The following is a 16,947-nucleotide window of genomic DNA, read 5'->3' on the forward strand; positions in this document are numbered from 1 at the left end:
AGCCCCAAAATTCTTTAAAAAGTGGAAAAGATTTATAGAAAACTTCCTTAACCCTCAAGAAATATACGAATGCATGAACCAATTTACCAACACTTCATGGTACTACATCCATCAGGACACAAACCAACTGGGATCCCTTGAGATTTGATGATAGGACGCTAGGGAGAGACTGAGTGCTGATGAGATCTACCGCGGATAAGTTAAAAGTTTATAGATATTTAGGTCTTCATCTTCAAACCAAAATATTAAAAAGTTGGGGAATTAGGGGAGGGGGGAGGGGGGGGGGGGGAGAAAAAAAGAAAAAATGGAAGATATAAGTATGGACCGAAACTATATACATTGTTACCATTGTACAAGAAAAAAACATGTTAACACCTATAGATGACATCACCATTGTAAATGTATATTTTGAGTTCATGACCTTTGATGACTACTAAATTTTGTACATGTACGATCTTCCTAATTGTCAATAAAAAAAGAGTTAAAAAAAAAAAAAACAATCCGTGAATCTGAGACCTTAGCACGTGCATCTTGGTGGCTGCTTGCAGGGTACGTCACAACAGCACATCCAATGTTTAAGCACTAGGTGGGCGTGTTAAAATTGAAGCTTTGTCCTCCCGACAGCCAACCGCTCTGCCTTTAGCCGGCTAAATGTACGCCCTGCCAAACGATTAAACACTCCCCTCAAATTGCTGAACAATGTCATTTAAACCAAACGAAAAGTGAGCTGCCAAACGATGGATTTTAAGCGGACTAAGAAAACGAACAATTAGGTAACAAACAATGCAGGATGGGCGCACATTTACACACAACGATTTTTGAGCGAACCTTGAGCGATAATCGGTGTCTAAATGGGCCTTAATGTATATGGCCAGCTTAAAGTCAATGACCCAACGCCAGAGCAGCTAGGAGCCATTAGTGCTAAAGGAGCCTGGTAATTCCTTTTCTTATAAGAGGATGATTGGTTAATTAGGCCTTCCAATGTGATAGAATACCATATAGTGATATTTTAATATGTTCACGTTTACAGCACAATTCCTAGTTGGACATTCGGTGGGACTGTAACAGAAAATAATAATGTTCGATGCAACTGCAGTAACAGACTACAAGCTCAACAACCTACAGACTGCTGACCTCACATCCAGGGAGAAACGGCTGATGGCCTTTAAATCAATACAATCAAGAGAGCACAAAGCAGACATTCTCTATGCAGCCTGGCAAGTGCAGCGGATCAATGACGAAGCACACAGTACCTCTAGTAATATGGAAGGAAATGCACCAAAAAAACAAGTTACATCACCATCTGGATCCTTACTGTATATAATCTGCGATATACAAAGTATTCTCAAAAGGATGGAGTTAGGGTCCATTTAGACCTACCGATTTCTTGTTTGAATGAGCCAACGATGCCAGAGTTCAGCTCATACCTGTTTATACCGGCAGATACATCGATGCCTAGTTCAAATGAGAAATCAGTCAGCCGTTCACATTCACTGTGTAAGCGAGAAGGACTAAACGTCCAGGGGTGGATTTGAATTGCGGCACCCGCGCGGACAATCCACAGTTCAGGGCACCCATAGGGAAGTATGGGCGTCTGCAACTGAATTAAAACATGCAGATTTGATTTGCGGACCTTTGGGTGTGGAAATCAAATCGCAGCATGCTCCATTTCACTGCGAATCCCACATGGATGGATTCCATTCTGCTGGAAAGCAGGAGTTTGGGAAAAAAAACAAAACAACTCTACTGCGCTCACATCCACAGCGCAGAAAAAAAAAAGATGGCACGGACGGGTGAGCAGAGTCCTCGGGCAGGGTTGGATTCTGCTGCAGGCTCTGACCCGCCCGTGGACATGAGCCCTAAGTGAGCGAGCCAACGATGATTTTTATGCCTGCAAAGAATCAACGAAAAGTGAACGATTACCATTAACCTTCAGTGTAAACTATCGTTCATTTCCGCTCGTTTTAACCATTATCATCCCATGTGAAGGGGCCTTAACAGGGATCCTCACCCACTTGGAACAGAGCAATTTCTGAGCAGAAGTTTGGTAACTCCAGGGTAGAGAGCAGCTACATGATTCACAGGCAGGCAGCGTTATAACCTAAGACTGGCCGTGCGCGTGCCAAGTATTTGTCAAACGACAGAAGGCCAAGTGCTCATTACAGTTAGATTCAATCCTGGCCAGCAAATACATCAACCGTCAGATAATCTACAGCTGCTCCGGGAGCCACGTTGTGGTGGCGAGAGTTCTTATCGATTCCTTTCGGCAAAAGGAAGAGTCACCCTGCTACAAAGCTATTCCATTCAGTATTTGGTTAAAGGGGTTTTCCGAGTTGTAAGAACTCTGGATAACTTCGCCATGCATTAAACTAAGAAATGGTCATATACTCCCCACTACTGCTATGCCCCAAGACAGCACTTGGCCCTCCGCTCCGGTTTCTGTTGACACCTGCAGTGCCACCCAATTTATGGGCCACCACAGGGGCTGCAGCCATCGCAAAGGGACAATGACGTCACAGAAGAAGCGCGCTCCCTTTATGAAAGTTTTACATCTTGCAATGTACATTTAATCAGTGTTCTGACTTCTGAGCCGCGCTATCCACCGCCCGTAGGTGTAGTCCTGTTGTGCTAACATACGTCCTGTGGCGTTAAAAGGGTTAAACAAACTGCTAAAAACTAGTGCTGGATTAATGGACTTTCAAAACCATCAGGTGCTGGGTTGTGGCCTTTTTCAGTTACAGTATCAGCCAGTAAAATACGTATAAAGCATTTGCAATGACAAGGCCACAGTGCGAATATCCAAAGTGGCGTTTTTGATTCATGGAAGAACTCAATGTCTGCAGCAGAAAGATACCCAAGATATTCCGGACTTGCATGTGTACAGATAGACACCCTACATCAGTGATCCCCATCCAAAGACCTGGTAGCCACTTGTGGCTTGTGACGTCTTGCTGTGTGGCTCTTTATGTGACTCCAGAATTCTGACCACATTTCCTGGCAATTGCCATTATTGCAGACAGATCTGAGCGACTAAACAGCGCCAATTCAGATTGCATAATACTGGTGTCAGATTTCACACAGATTTATCTGCAACTTATGTAATTTCACAATTTCTTGTTTTTCCACATACAGCTTTAGGCACAACATGTGTTGTATGGCCTAAGGTGGCCCTGTTATGGCATCCTGCAAGTTGCTGCACCCATGACTCGACTATTGCAAGATATCTACCAGGGTTGGATTTCTTAAGATTGTCAAGTTGCAATAACTTGCGAGTGGCAACATGACCACAATCACGTACATTAGAGTGGGATGTATCAGGATCATAGTCAGACCTTTGCGATGTTTGTTGTGCCGAAAGTTGCTATGCAGCCCAAATATAAGCATTGCTCTCCTCCATTTTTGAGTTGGACATGGCTCCCAACCATCGCTCAAGAGGGCACTGCTTGGCTGCTGGACCGAACAGCTGCCTAGTGCAAAGCTCCGGAAGTAGCAAGGCCCAAATGAGGCATTACAGCAGCAGAACAGTTACACGGACCTCACCTGCTGCTTATACCTCCAGGATGCCGTGGAGGGGAAAGCAGTTGACTGTCAATCCAGGCAAGTCTACCTGTTCTTTTCCCAGTCCCTGGAACAGGACCAAGATGGCATAGCTGGAAGCTCATGGGGCACTTCTCTTACATCAGAACCGGTGGAGCACTTGCCCCAGCACACAGATTCCATGGAGCGGCAGCGAGGGAACAGCTCCAAACCGTCGCACAGCGAGGCTTTCCTTCCCAAGCACACAGTTCCGATCGCAACTACGCCTAAAAACCCGTGGAAGCCAGACGGAAGTCCTCTCAGCAGCAACCTATGGCGTCTGTGGCCTCTTCTCCTTCGGTTAGCCCGGAAAAACAGAGGCAGAAACCAAACACTCCAGAAGGAGCATCTGGCACAAAGGTAAGCAATTCATCACATACCACCGCTACATCTCCATCTTTAGCAGGCACTTTGGAGGACGTCCCAGTAACCGACACATCAGTCACAGATACCAACCATCGCTCAGAACTGAATTCAGCTCCCAAAGTACAAAAGGCTGGAGACCTCTGACTTATAGAAAGTTTCTTTACTTTCTAAAGAAATGTACCATCTTGTGTGAAGCGCTCACATTCCTGATATCTAACGTCTCTGTGGTTTTATTTTGTCTTCCTTCTGAAGAGAAATATTCAGTGTTCCCATGAGTGATAATGCTAATTACACTTTGTTTATACATCAGCCATTGACACTGACCTTTGACCAGGCTTATCACCAGTCAGCACTGAGCTGTGACAGTCCGCATTGATTATAACTGCTGCAGTAGTCCGTAGCAACTAGTTACATCATTTTTTTTCTACCTTTTTTAGACGGAACAATTATCATTCAAAAAAATCATTCAAGTGAATAAAAGTGAATGATATTGTTCAGTCTAAACACAAGCCAACAACAAATGAGAATCTTCCACTCTTCATTATCGTTCGGTTTAAACAACAACTGTTCAGTCCTTTTCATTCACTTATACAGTGAATGTGACAGAATGAACTCTCGTTTGAATGAGCCATTTGCCTTTCTAAACAGGCTGCATGCAAGCGAATGAGTTAGCGGTGACGTGACTCGTTCGATCAAATGATTATCGGCTCATCTTAGGTTGGCGACAGGGCAGTGTTGTCTGGGCACATTTATGAGTCCGTAATATGGAGGAGGGTGCCGGCATGACCACAGATCACCTGGCCTGAACTCCGAGTATCATAAGAATCTGTGATACTGGTTGTTCAGTTCAGGATACCTGCTGAAACAAGTTGCCACTGCCTCTCCCGGTCTCCTACTTGTGGCCAACCGCACCATTTACCGGCGGTCTTTCTTCTCCCACATTACCTTTACCGGCGGTCGTACAGACATTTAGTTGCTGCTAGAAGGACGCAGCTATACTGCCATTTATTTATGGTCCCAGGTAACAATTTTCCAACTTATAATCCTACTGCCGTATTACACGATGGAGCTTTTTTTTTGCTTGCCTCTTCATCCATATTACAGACGCCGGAGTACACTCACCTGTCACCAACCTTAGGCAAATAAAAGCTTTGATCCTGATTGGTTACTATGGGTACTATTCCACTTTTTTTTTGTATACATTAAAAGGTGTTTTCTCATAAAGATACGTGATGCCCATATGCCAAATTAGGGTATACAGTCCATATGTAATAAGAGGGAGGTCTCCCACTTGAGACCCTCTCTGTGAGCAAGAACAAAGAAAAGGCCCATTCATATACCGCACAGATAGCCATTCGTTTGAAAGGCCAGCAGGCAATGATACATTTCTTCTGCAGTGTCCAGTACCCATGTCCTATTAGGGCATTTGAACATCAGAAGGTAGGCACATGCCACAATTTGCAACTTTTTCTATTTTCACTCTGGCCTCCGCCACTTTTCTATAAGCGGTTGTGGCTATACAAATAGGGGGACATGACTTTGCGGGCCCATCAGATGTAGTATAATTAACACCAAGCTAGGAGCTAGTAAATCTATTAAGCGTCTTGTGCACTTAGGCGGATGCAAAACTTCCTTAGACTGGCGTATCAAAGGCTGGTCTTAGCAACTATGTGCCCTAATGTCAGTCACCTTTTTAAAATTAGATCTAGAGAATCGCAATGTCAGCATATTATAATGCTCAATGATATGCAATAATGCATAGCTTATCAGCAGGCAACTGGTATGGTTTTGTAAATTCTAGTGCTCTGGCAACGCTATGCATCTTTCCGATCCATGTTGCTATGCTATCGAAAACCGATATCTACAATGGACATAAGAGGCAACTCACCTTAGGTAAACAGGAATTAAACAGGTATTGCCGGATTCATGATGACTGCTTAACCTCTTGGTTTTACAATCCCTGTGCAGACGGTGCACCCAGCCCTCCAACTGTCAGCCATAAAACACCGGCTTGTGTAAGGATATACAACTGACTAACCCAACGTAGCACAAACTCCTAGGCTTAGGTTTTTTTGCTAATCTCTCCAAAGTAGTCGGCTTGGTGGAGACATGTTCTCTAATCCCAGCATATTACAGTATCCACATCAAACGCTTTCTGCCCTTGTAATGTAAACTCCCCTCGGGAACTCTTCAACTGGAAAAACCAGCAGGGAAAAAAGTTTACTTTGTTGTTAGTAACGTTAATATTTTTCTTTTACATATTTTGCACGGTTTTAAGTTATATATTGTATATAACGCTGCCAATTTCTTCCTGGGATACATGGTTTTTCTGCAGTCCACAGACTTGACAGTTTAACTATAACTGTGTTGGGGCTTGTTCACATCGGCATCAGAGCCTGCGCATCAGATTTCCGTTAAAATCGCAGCTGAAAAAGGGTTCATTGTATCTAGGAAAATGCCAGAGGTCATAACGGAAGCCGGACGAACCTCATTAAATTCAATAGGCACCATTCAGTCATAAGAAGGATCCATTCTACCAGGGAGTCAGTTTTCGTGCTCCCATAAATGAGCATAGAAACGGAATTCTTAAGCGGTGATGTGAATGAGCCCTAAAGTTGGTTGTAGATGTAGGATTTTTCCTGGCAGTTTCTATCAATCTCAGCAGGACCCACCGAAAATGTAATATCTCCAATGAGCAGAAAAATGTCCACTAACAAGGACTGAAAACAGACTGGTTGCTCCCCCCATGCAGATACCAAATATGAGCAGTGGACTGTAGCGTCCACACAAATCATTCAGCTGTTATATCAATGACTATGGTCACAATCACACAGCTGAGAAAATCGCGAGACACACAAATCTCGCACAAATGTGAAGACTATTCTTTTTGAATCACGTAAAAGAAAAAAAAATGGGTGCACGTCCTATCTTTGGACATTTCCTTGGAACGCCTCGCCCATTGCTCTATTTTAGCGCAGATTCCATGCGGACGGCCCACGTTGGATGCGCGTGTCCCGTCGCCCATACGCAATTAACGTTGAGAGATCTTTCTTCCACGTGAACGTTATGCTGTGCATACACATACATCCATGCGGTAAACATTCACATCATTGATCTTCCGCAATCATTCACATGACTTTCTACGAACGATTTAAGGTCTTCCACTGTGGAAATCGGCATGGAGAATCTGACCCGTTGATGTGAGCCCTTAAGCTGGTTTCACACCGGCGTTAGGGTCAGTTCAGGGTTTTCGTCTCTACACTGCATTTTTGGAGGAGAGAAACTGAAATACAACGGAAAAGAAGGATCAGTTTTTTCCCTCCATTGATTTCAATGGGATTTATAAAAAAAAAAAGCGGAAAGCAAATGGACAGACTGCAATCGCTTCCGTACCTTCGGGGTTCAGTTTTTTTAGATGAAAAAATAACACTCCAAACTGCGCTATTATCTTGTACAAGAACCCCAACCCTGACCGAATGGAAGCAAACAGAAGCCTTTCTCTATTGCTTTCTGTTTCTGTGAAAATCCATTGGATTCAATAAGGGGGAAAAAACGGATTCGTTTTTTTTCCCCCCGTTTTATTTCAGTTCCTCTCCTCCAAAAATGGAGTGGGTTAATAAACCCTGAACTGACCCTAACGCCGGCGTGAAAGCATCCTAACATGACCCATTTCCACTTCTTAGAAAAATAATAATCTATTCCTAATTTACGTATTGCAGCAACATGCATGGGATGAATCAGTGTTTCCTAACAACTCCCATATTGAGCAACTAGTTAAACCCAGATTACAGCAATAGGAATGTGCAGGAAAGGTACAATTTACAGCTGCTCGATGCAAGCCCGCTGGGTCATCAGGGACAGATAGTCACACGCTGGGAGGATACCTGGGAATACATTGATGCACATCGCGGACTTAGGCGATATGGATGCCTCAGACGAGGGGGTCTAGTGCTCACGCACCCCAGACCCTATAGGTCAGAACAAAGCGACCCAGTGCAGTAGTACAACTATTCTCTAGGCAGCACTGTAGGGCAAATGTACAGCCAGACACGGCTTTTCACAGCGACAAACTCTTCAGTTCTGCTCTCAGCACATGACACTTCCCAGACTTTTATCAGTAGCAGCACATACATATAGGACTACTTAAAGTAGTCCTGATACTCTTGAGCTGCAGGCTAGCTCCACCCACTCCAGCCTCAGGGAATGATTGAATGCTGTCTGCCTATCACTGTGCATAGAGAGCTGCCAATCATTGGCTGGAGGATGGGGTGGATGTGGCTTGGATGCAGCTCATGAATAAGCAGGACTACTTCTGGGTCTGGCTACTGACAAAATGCAAGTTTCTTCAAAAGTACTGCACAAATTCACACAGGAGCCACTGTAATCAGTGTGACAGGTACAACCTTAGGGCTTATTTACACAAGCAGATATCGCTCCCATATACGCTTCCATCTAAGCAGTGCCTCTCTTCTCCACTCTGGCGTTTACAATGGGAGGTGGCAGGACGGAGCTTAGCTCCACCCCTGTCCCACCCACTCCCATTGCAAACCGCTCAGAGGGGAGGAGAGAGGCAGTGAGGGGGAGGGGGGGGGGGAACTGATTAGATGGAAGCGTATATCAGCCAGCCGTGAAAACGCCGGCCGATATACGCTTGTGTAAATAAGCCCTTATGGTGCTTTTAGGGCTGCAAAAACACGGCAACAGTCTCTTTAAACTCAGAAGGAGAAGTTTATTACGAACAGGGTCTCAATCGCTGGTCTTAATTCGATCCACACGTGCGCAAAATTCCCCTTATACATGAAGAGGTGCATGACCAGCCATATATTCGGCATATCTCAGATAGTACATGCATGTATGACTTGGAGTAGATTTGTGGTATAATTGATATCAGTTTCAGGTATAAATTACACTAGAAATCTGCCGGACACACCCCCTCCAGTGAACCACGCCCACTTTCCCCAAAAAAGGCATGAACTGAACACTCTGATTATGCGGTTCTGACCATGGGCCCCCCCTGCAACTGAGAACAAAGGGGCCAAAGTTCCTTTGCCTTTTTCCTTGCACAATCTGGCTGCCTTCCACTCTGAAAATCTGTCAGAATCAGGTCAGTTTGGGTCCTTCTAAACCATTGTTCTGCTTTCTAGTAAATCTTGTGTTTTAAATGCTTAGAATTTTCAAGATCTCATTTGCTGGCAGTGAACGGCAATGTTCTTATTTAGGCCTCCTGCACACGGCAGAGCCTGCAGCGGAATCCGGCCCTGGGAGCAGCGGCGTCCGCGCGTACCTGATTACTTTCTTTTCCATCTGTACTGCGGATGCTCCGCACGGCTCGCCGTCGGACAGGCGCAGTACAGATTTTATTTTTTTTTAAACTACTGCTTTTCCAGCGTCATCGCCTAGCAATAACGCAGAATTCACGACTTTTCCGCAATGCCAATTGCGGAAGAACTGCAGATCGGACAGCTTACATTGACTTCAATGAAAGCTGTCCACCCGGAATCCACGCAAAAATGGAGCATGCTGCAAGTTTTCCTCTGCTTGTGGAAACCGCATTTGTTTTCCGCAGGTGTGCAAGAAGAATCAATTTCCCACAGCACGCTATCGGCAGTATTTGCTGCAGTACCGGCATGCAGGATCAGATCCTGTGCCCTACCGGCGATCCTACTTACCTGTCCGGACTCTTCTTTATCAGTACTGCGGAAGCGCTGGCCGTTGCGCATGCGCAGATTATGCTGTGCCTTCACTAGGCGATGATGTGGATCCCACAACCATTCCGCAATGATGATTGTGTAAGGGCCGCGGGACGGCCGGCATCCATTAACTTCAATGGAAGCCGTCCAGGCAGAAGCCGCACAGAAATGGAGTACGCTGCTGAGAGCGCAATTCACAGTTGATTTCCTCTCGTGTGCAGGAAGCCGCGGTTTTCCATACGAGGCTATGGGCGATATTTGCTGCGGAATCCAGGGGCAGCCGCCGGCCCCAGATTCCGCAAATTAAATGCACTCGTGTGCAGGAGCCCTTAGATCTACAGACAGAACTAGCGCAGACCTCATTTATCAAAGCTGGAAACTTAAAGGGGTTGATTGTACATAGGATCACCAAGGCTGGATACAGAAGGAAAGAGATCTGCACTACTGGTGGTATTTGCTCACACAGGCTTGTGCAGACCCTCTGTAGGCTACCAGCAGATCGGCATCTACTGCTAGATTTCTGACACGCCCCAGTAGATCATAACGCCTTCACGCCATTTCACACGGCCCGATAAATCGTTTAGGTTTCTGCATCCAGCAAGAATGTGAACGATTATTGCGTAGTGTAAATGCTGCGCCAATTCCAATGGGGTTTCAAGAACAACATCGTATTCCATCAGGTTTCCATTTTTTTTTTCTTAACGGAAAAATAATGCTGCGGACTACGCTATTCTCCCGTCCATAAAAAAAAAAACTGAACAGAGCTGAAGCAAACTAAGGTCTTTTCCGGGTTTTTTTTTTCTTAAATCATTTTTTCCCGCCATTTTATTTTAATTTCTGTCTGCCACAAATGGAGCAGAGAGACGGAAACCCTGAACTGAACCCGCTTTGCGCGATGGGTGTTGCGTTTTTGCACGTAGCTGTGTGTTTACTCTATTTTTTGTGCGCGCACATTGTGTGTTTTTGAGCAAACGTAACATGCAATCGTTCTCACAAGTTAAATTAGTTTGTTGATAGGTTTGTGCGCAATACGCATGAAAATAGAACGTGCTGCAGATTTTTTTGCGTGAACGAAATGCGCCCACAAAATATGCTTATGTGTAAGAACCAATTGAAAGCAATGGATTCTAGTCACTGCGTACTGCACGCAAATGCTTTTGTGTGAATAAGCCCCACAGCTGCCTATCTAGAACAGCCGCCTTTCATATCCTGTAAAACGGGCGACCGACAGTCATAAATGAGTCATCCGGATGACAATAGCCACTAGTGTGTGGTCAGCTATAGCTCAGCTATATGGCCACAGCATTTACAGTACAAGCCGTGTGGCTGACAGTCTAACAAATCTCATCCAGGGGTGCATAAAAAAAATCAGCCCGAAAAAAAAAAAAAAAAGGGAAAACTTTTTTTTTTAACCCTTTCCAATCCACTGTCTGACATCTGAAGACATTATGACTGAAGGCTATAAAGCTCTGATGTCGGAAAACGTCCGGCAGGGTATTCTTACTGTACATTACTGACCGCTCTGTTGTTGGGGGCCTCTCCAGCATGTCCCATAACACAGTACTGGCTCTTGCCAGCATATGGTGCCATTGTAGAATGGCAGAAAGAGAAAGCCCCCTAGGAAACCCTGAATCCAAAATTGGATTGCAATGGGTTAATCAAAGTCAAAATACTTTTCAAATGAGTAGAAGCTTGCAGAAGCGCAGCAGGGAACCTAAACGTAGTCGTATCTTCTGTGTGAGGGCAGGATGTTTTCATCATGGGGGATCTACAGTAAAGGTGTGCTCAGAATGGCGTGGTGTGGCCTGCGCAATTTCTGTCTTTATTTGTTTCATCGTTAGTAACAAAAAAACAGAAATAAACGCTTCCCTTTTCCCTTCGCCCATTTATTTCAATGGGGTTTCATTTGTACATTTCTCTTTCATTTGCTTTCGTTCCATTAAGTTACCTTTTGTTTTACCAGACGGAGCGGCACGGTGACAGTCTGCTGCGCTATTCTGTCCAGTACGAAAACAACCAACGGAATAGAAGCAAACGGAGACCCCCACTAGAATTAAAGGGAGAAGAAAACATTTTTTTCTGCTTTTCAATTAAAGACAGAACAGAGAAACTGTAATTGTGCAGGATGCACAACGCTACTGTGAACGCACCCCGAGGGGACTTTCACACGGGACGGAACAGGTTGCATGACGCACCGCAAGCCGCGCTAAATTCTACACTAAAATCTGCAAGCTACCTGTGGATATTGAGGTGGAAGCGAAGATCGCTTAAAACCTGCTTGCAGTTCCGCATCAAAACGGGCAGTTTGACCCGAGTATTTTGCGACATTTCGCAGCTATAGATCGGGCGGCGTAATAACATCCCCATATGAAAGGTCCATAACTTCTGTATCTCCACCTCACAGAAGTTACCTACCTACTTACCTGGTCAAGACCAAGCAAATGCTCAGCTGGGAGAAATATTAGGCTCACAGATGTACAGAAACACGCATGTGCCCCGCACGGACAACAGATCGCGAAAAAGAAAGTGGAACCAGTTTACTTTATAACATAAACAAGCTTGAATTACATAAAACAAAAAATGCCATTCTAGCTGAGGCCTCCTGTCCTCCTGTCCACGGCCGTACGGTTTCCCCGCAGCGATTTATCGGTGTTTGTAATTACCGGGCTGCCGGCAAAGACCGTGTATGGCAGCGAGTATACTGCACAAGCCAAGCAGGACTCTTACTTTAAATACCACGCTCTGTTGAATAGCGGGGCTGCATATTATACATAATGTATTACGTATGGGCGGCGTTTGCATACGAATGTATGAGGCTCACGCTGCATGGCATGCAGAACATAAAGCATGCTGCGATCTATTTCTCGTGTCTACACGCATGTGCATGGATCATTGAAAGTCCACTGACTCTATTCAGTGTATCACGGATATTTTATTGCAGCCTCCTTGTGCGTTCTTGTTGTGGCGTTTATTTATGTTTTCAATGAAGTATTTGTAGCTTTGTGCCGTTTCCTCTTAGTCTGTGTTTATATGTAATGTTAGAGCAGCCATATACGATATGCCCGGCCCACACTATGGCCGCTTGCAGATGGCCGGGTTGGATCCCGCTGCGAGGATTCTCGCAGCGGGATGCAGACCCGTGCCCCTGCATCTCACCCGCTACCGGCGTCTTCCGTCCCCTGTTATGCGCCGACTACCAGCCGACGCATGCGCAGAGCAGGGCCAGCCTGTCACTACTGACATTTCTGTGCGGGCCTCTGCAAGACCCGCACAGAAATAGAACATGCCACGATTTGCTTTCAGTGTGTATTTTCACGCGGACAAATCGCAGCTCTGTGCATTGGACTGCGTTTTGTAATGCAATCCTATGCAGGCGGGCACGGGCGGAGATTCTGCGGGAAATCCCACCACAGAATTTCCGCCCATGTGCGGGGGGCCTATGGGGTCCTGTGTGTCATTGTATTTAAGCACGCCCATACGGACACTATTACACAAGCACTAACGCTGAGACTAGAAATTACTGCTCCAGGTAGAAGCCGGCAATTAACAGGAATTGGAAACATACAGGTTTTGTGGCATTTTTTCACGTGTTTTTTGAGCCCAAGTCAGAAGTGAATCCAGTAGGCAGTATGCGGCGCCCCCTACAGCTGCGCTCTTCGCTCCAGTCGCACTAACATTATTTTTTCGATGTTTTGTCATGGAACAGAAAAACGGGGGAAAAAATACAATCCGTGTGACCCGCCACGGGAATCAGCGATGCCTGACGGACCGCAATGACTGTAGCGGGTTCTGGCCAGTTTCTGTCATCTTCCCACAGATATAGCGCAGCACTCCACGCCATCTTTTTATCATTTATCACAGAAGCCATTACAGAAAGAACGGATGGCAATGTGGACACGGCCTTCGGGGGCTCTCACATGAGCGGATTTTGCAGCGCGCAGCAAGTATGTAATGCAGTGTGTACCTGCCATGTGCCAAACATCCCCATTCTCTGTCTTAGCGTGTATTCCGAAGAACACCCGAAGATAGGACGTGCCGCGATTTTTACCGGTAAAACAATGCGGCAAAAAAGAAAAAAGTCAGTCATGCATATATCTCCATCCGAAAGAATGCGATTCATATGCGAGTCTTGCAGCACACAAATCTTGCGCGATTTTCTCACCTGTGTGAAAGCAGTCTAAGGGTGCAGTCACACGGCTCTATGCGTGTTGAAGGGCCAAGATACACTGCCGCTTGTGTTTTTCTGCGTATCGGCAGTGTTTTCACTGTGTATCTAGCGCATAAAAAGAACACACAAAATATCATTTATTTTAAGCGTGAATATGCAGGTTTCTTGAGTATTTCACACAAGATTACGTACACCCGTTGCTTTTCAGTGGGCTTCTATGGTGCATAATACACACTATGATATGATAGGACATACTGCATATTTCTTCATAAGATCGCACATCGCATGGAAAAATGCACTCATTTGAACAAACCCACTGATATCAACGCGTTCTATTCACTGTGTATTACGCACATGTAATATACAGCATATGTACGCCTGCGTGAATGCACCCTCACACAGGGGATGTCATTAGCACCAGTCCTCAGATATTGCCATGGGTGTTCTCACTGTAGCAGATCCTGACAACATGACCTGTTGGGGGGCCCTGAGGTCAGGAGTCGGGGAAGCGCTGCTCTAGGCAATTCTACCTCCCTTACATCTACGCCACTAATCAGCTCCAGTGGATGGGAATCCCCTGGTGCTTTGGGTCACATCCTTCATACTTTGCTTTGGGTAAACGTTAACGACACAATAACAGGAATCGTCCAAGTGTGAATGATAATGGTTCAGTGTAAGCACGGCCAGCGATCCAACGATGAGCGGACACATTACTGTCCACTGCAGGGAAGTATGAGAATCCCCGTTGGCTCGTTTGGTTTGAACACCCCACAGTCAGTCGTTACAGCGAGATGAACCGTCCCATATATATAGGAATTATCTTTGTGTCTAAATTGACGGCCGAGCGAATGAACAAACGGTGCCATCATTCACTCTGGCGAATGATTTCTCGCTCCGTGTATAAGCGCCCCAAAACCATTGTAGGAAGGAATGCAATTCCTGACAGGTGGACAATTGTCACCCGAGTAACGTGGGAGATGACCACTCAGGACACGTGTTGCGAATTCTCACGGCCATGTCTTCCCGTCGGTGGCCTACTGTAGAGGTAGCTCTCGGCATCCATCACCAGGTCATGACGGGCGCACGCTCCCAGCAATCCTCCTTTGTCAGCCCCAGATTCCATGGAGCTCCACGTGACGGTCACTGTTGCTATGTTTGTGGACCTAGCAGGTAGGAGGGTGCTGTCACCATTTGTGGGGTGCAGGAGTCTCCCCCATAACGCCTGCCATCTACACCCTCCACCCCCTATATAATAAGCCCCATACATTACTGTCTGCTATAGATATGCACAGGGCACATCACTGCAGGGTGTTGGGGCATCACACACCTCGTGCCTCCTAGCTCCCCACTAGTCCTCCATCCATCGGCAGCTGCCGGGAGGACCAGCCGCACCCCTGCCGAGCCGGCAGCACACGGGTTAACGCGGAGGGGAATTGCTACAAATAAAGCGAGATGTTGCCGGCGGCCCCCCGCGCTCCCCCGGCTCCCCGCTCACCTGCTTCCGCCTCCAGCAGTCCAGCGCAATCCTCCGGAGAGAGCAGCGGAGATCCGAGGGAAATCCTGGAGAGTCGGCGCTGATGTGTCCGCTGCTGCTACTGCCGCCGCACACTGCTCGCCGGCCAGACAATGGAGAGCCACGGACAGGCGCCACCTGTCGGACGCGGGCACAACTGCAGGCTGACTCATTTGCATAAAACATTGTACTGCCAGCAAACAGAGTGGAAGAATGACCTAGGAGCCATTGGCCCCTCAACTCCAATAAATGTTAGAATAAAATATACTTTAGAGGCCCTTGCAAAGTTCTTGGCCCCAGGATCAGCTGATGGGTGTTGTAGTCTATGGGGGCCCACAGGGGATGCAGAGGTAGCAGTCACTATCGGGCCCAAAGGCCTCTCCATCACATAAAATGACACCAGTATTAAGCCAGATTCACACCAGCATATTTGCACGTGCAATATGCAGTGTATAGAATCCGTTGATTCAGCACAAATGCGTTTGTGAGAATAAGCCCTTTCAATAAAGATTACATTTTCCTGTTGTTTTTACTAAAAACAAAAAAAAGCGAGAAGCCGTTGTATGCGGCACAGTTTGTAGTTGTCACCCGGTGAAGGTCACATAGGACACGAATGTCTGGCTCTTTTCAGATTCCCGTGCGCCCGCTCTCCTATACAAGTCTTTGTGAGAGCCTGCGCACAAGATCCTGAAAAGAGTCAGATTTGTGCGCGCGGCGCGATCTTCACCGGGTGACAGCGCTGGATCAAAAGAGCCGTCGAGTATAGAGAATACCTCCCCGGCTCCCTGTCAGGCCTCCTAGCAGCACCATGACCTCGTTTATGTGGGGATTTCAATGAGAGCTGCGCCTGCAATTACAAGCAACGGCCACCACACAGGTCAGAGCTGCGGCTTCCACTCCAACCCTGGTGTATCTAGACACTGACAGCCGGTGCTGCCTGCAAAACCCCCTTAAGGTTTTTGAGCAAAGAAAATACCGTCCTTGAGGACAGGGAAGTCTGTGGCTAAAGTTTTAAGACCTGGCGGAGACCCAGTAAAAGCGGCCTTAGAATAAAGCTTAGAGGGGTGTCCCATTTCAGACTTTTAGAGCAGATCCACAGGACTATCTCTAGTTGTGGCCCTTTCTGGTTTAGCTGTACGAGGTGATGGGGGATGGTCAGGACTACGGACATAGCCAAGTGATCTTCTCTATGCTGTTTCTGCAAGTCCCATAGAAGTTAATGGGAGGTACAAACAGCGCAGTACGGTGAGCTACACTGCTTACCTCCCAAGTGACGACAACAGCAGAGCTGGCTGTGACACACTCTAAGGCTGGGTTCACACGGGATGGATTTGCTGCGTGGATTGTCTGCACGCGGCTCCTAATCTCATAATCCCAGGATTAGCCAGCAAACTGGACGAGATTTTGCAAAAATCTCGTCCACATGCTGTGGACAATCCGTTGCAGAAAAACGGTGCGGAAACGGCCATTCGGCACGGAAAATGTTTTTATTTTTTTTCCACAGCAGCAGATCTCCTCTCTATGGGAAGAGATGGCCGCAGAAGAAATGCAGGTGGCGAAGCCGCTCCAAAACACGCAGCAGTTTTCTAGTGGAATTCCCGCGGATTTTCAGTGAGGCCAATCCGCGAGAATTA

General features: G+C 46.4%; 1 protein-coding gene across 3 annotated transcripts in view; it reads right to left on the reverse strand.

Annotated features, from left to right (window-relative positions):
* Positions 1-15,426, reverse strand: part of PIK3C2B (phosphatidylinositol-4-phosphate 3-kinase catalytic subunit type 2 beta) — a 125,112-nt gene extending 109,686 nt beyond the window's left edge. The window contains exons 1-2 of one of the 3 annotated variants that reach the window (XM_066600143.1): positions 15,296-15,409; positions 11,581-11,679 (exon numbers count right to left, since the gene is read on the reverse strand). The gene's annotated coding sequence lies outside the window, so the exon portion shown is untranslated. Of the gene's footprint in view, positions 1-11,580; positions 11,680-13,794; positions 13,906-15,295 lie in introns of all 3 variants that reach the window. The other 2 variants (XM_066600145.1, XM_066600142.1) reach the window with 2 other exon arrangements.
* Between the last annotated feature and the right edge of the window lie 1,521 nt (positions 15,427-16,947).

Source organism: Eleutherodactylus coqui, chromosome 4, assembly GCF_035609145.1.
Source record: "Eleutherodactylus coqui strain aEleCoq1 chromosome 4, aEleCoq1.hap1, whole genome shotgun sequence".
In the NCBI taxonomy this organism is placed as follows: Eukaryota; Metazoa; Chordata; class Amphibia; order Anura; family Eleutherodactylidae; genus Eleutherodactylus; species Eleutherodactylus coqui.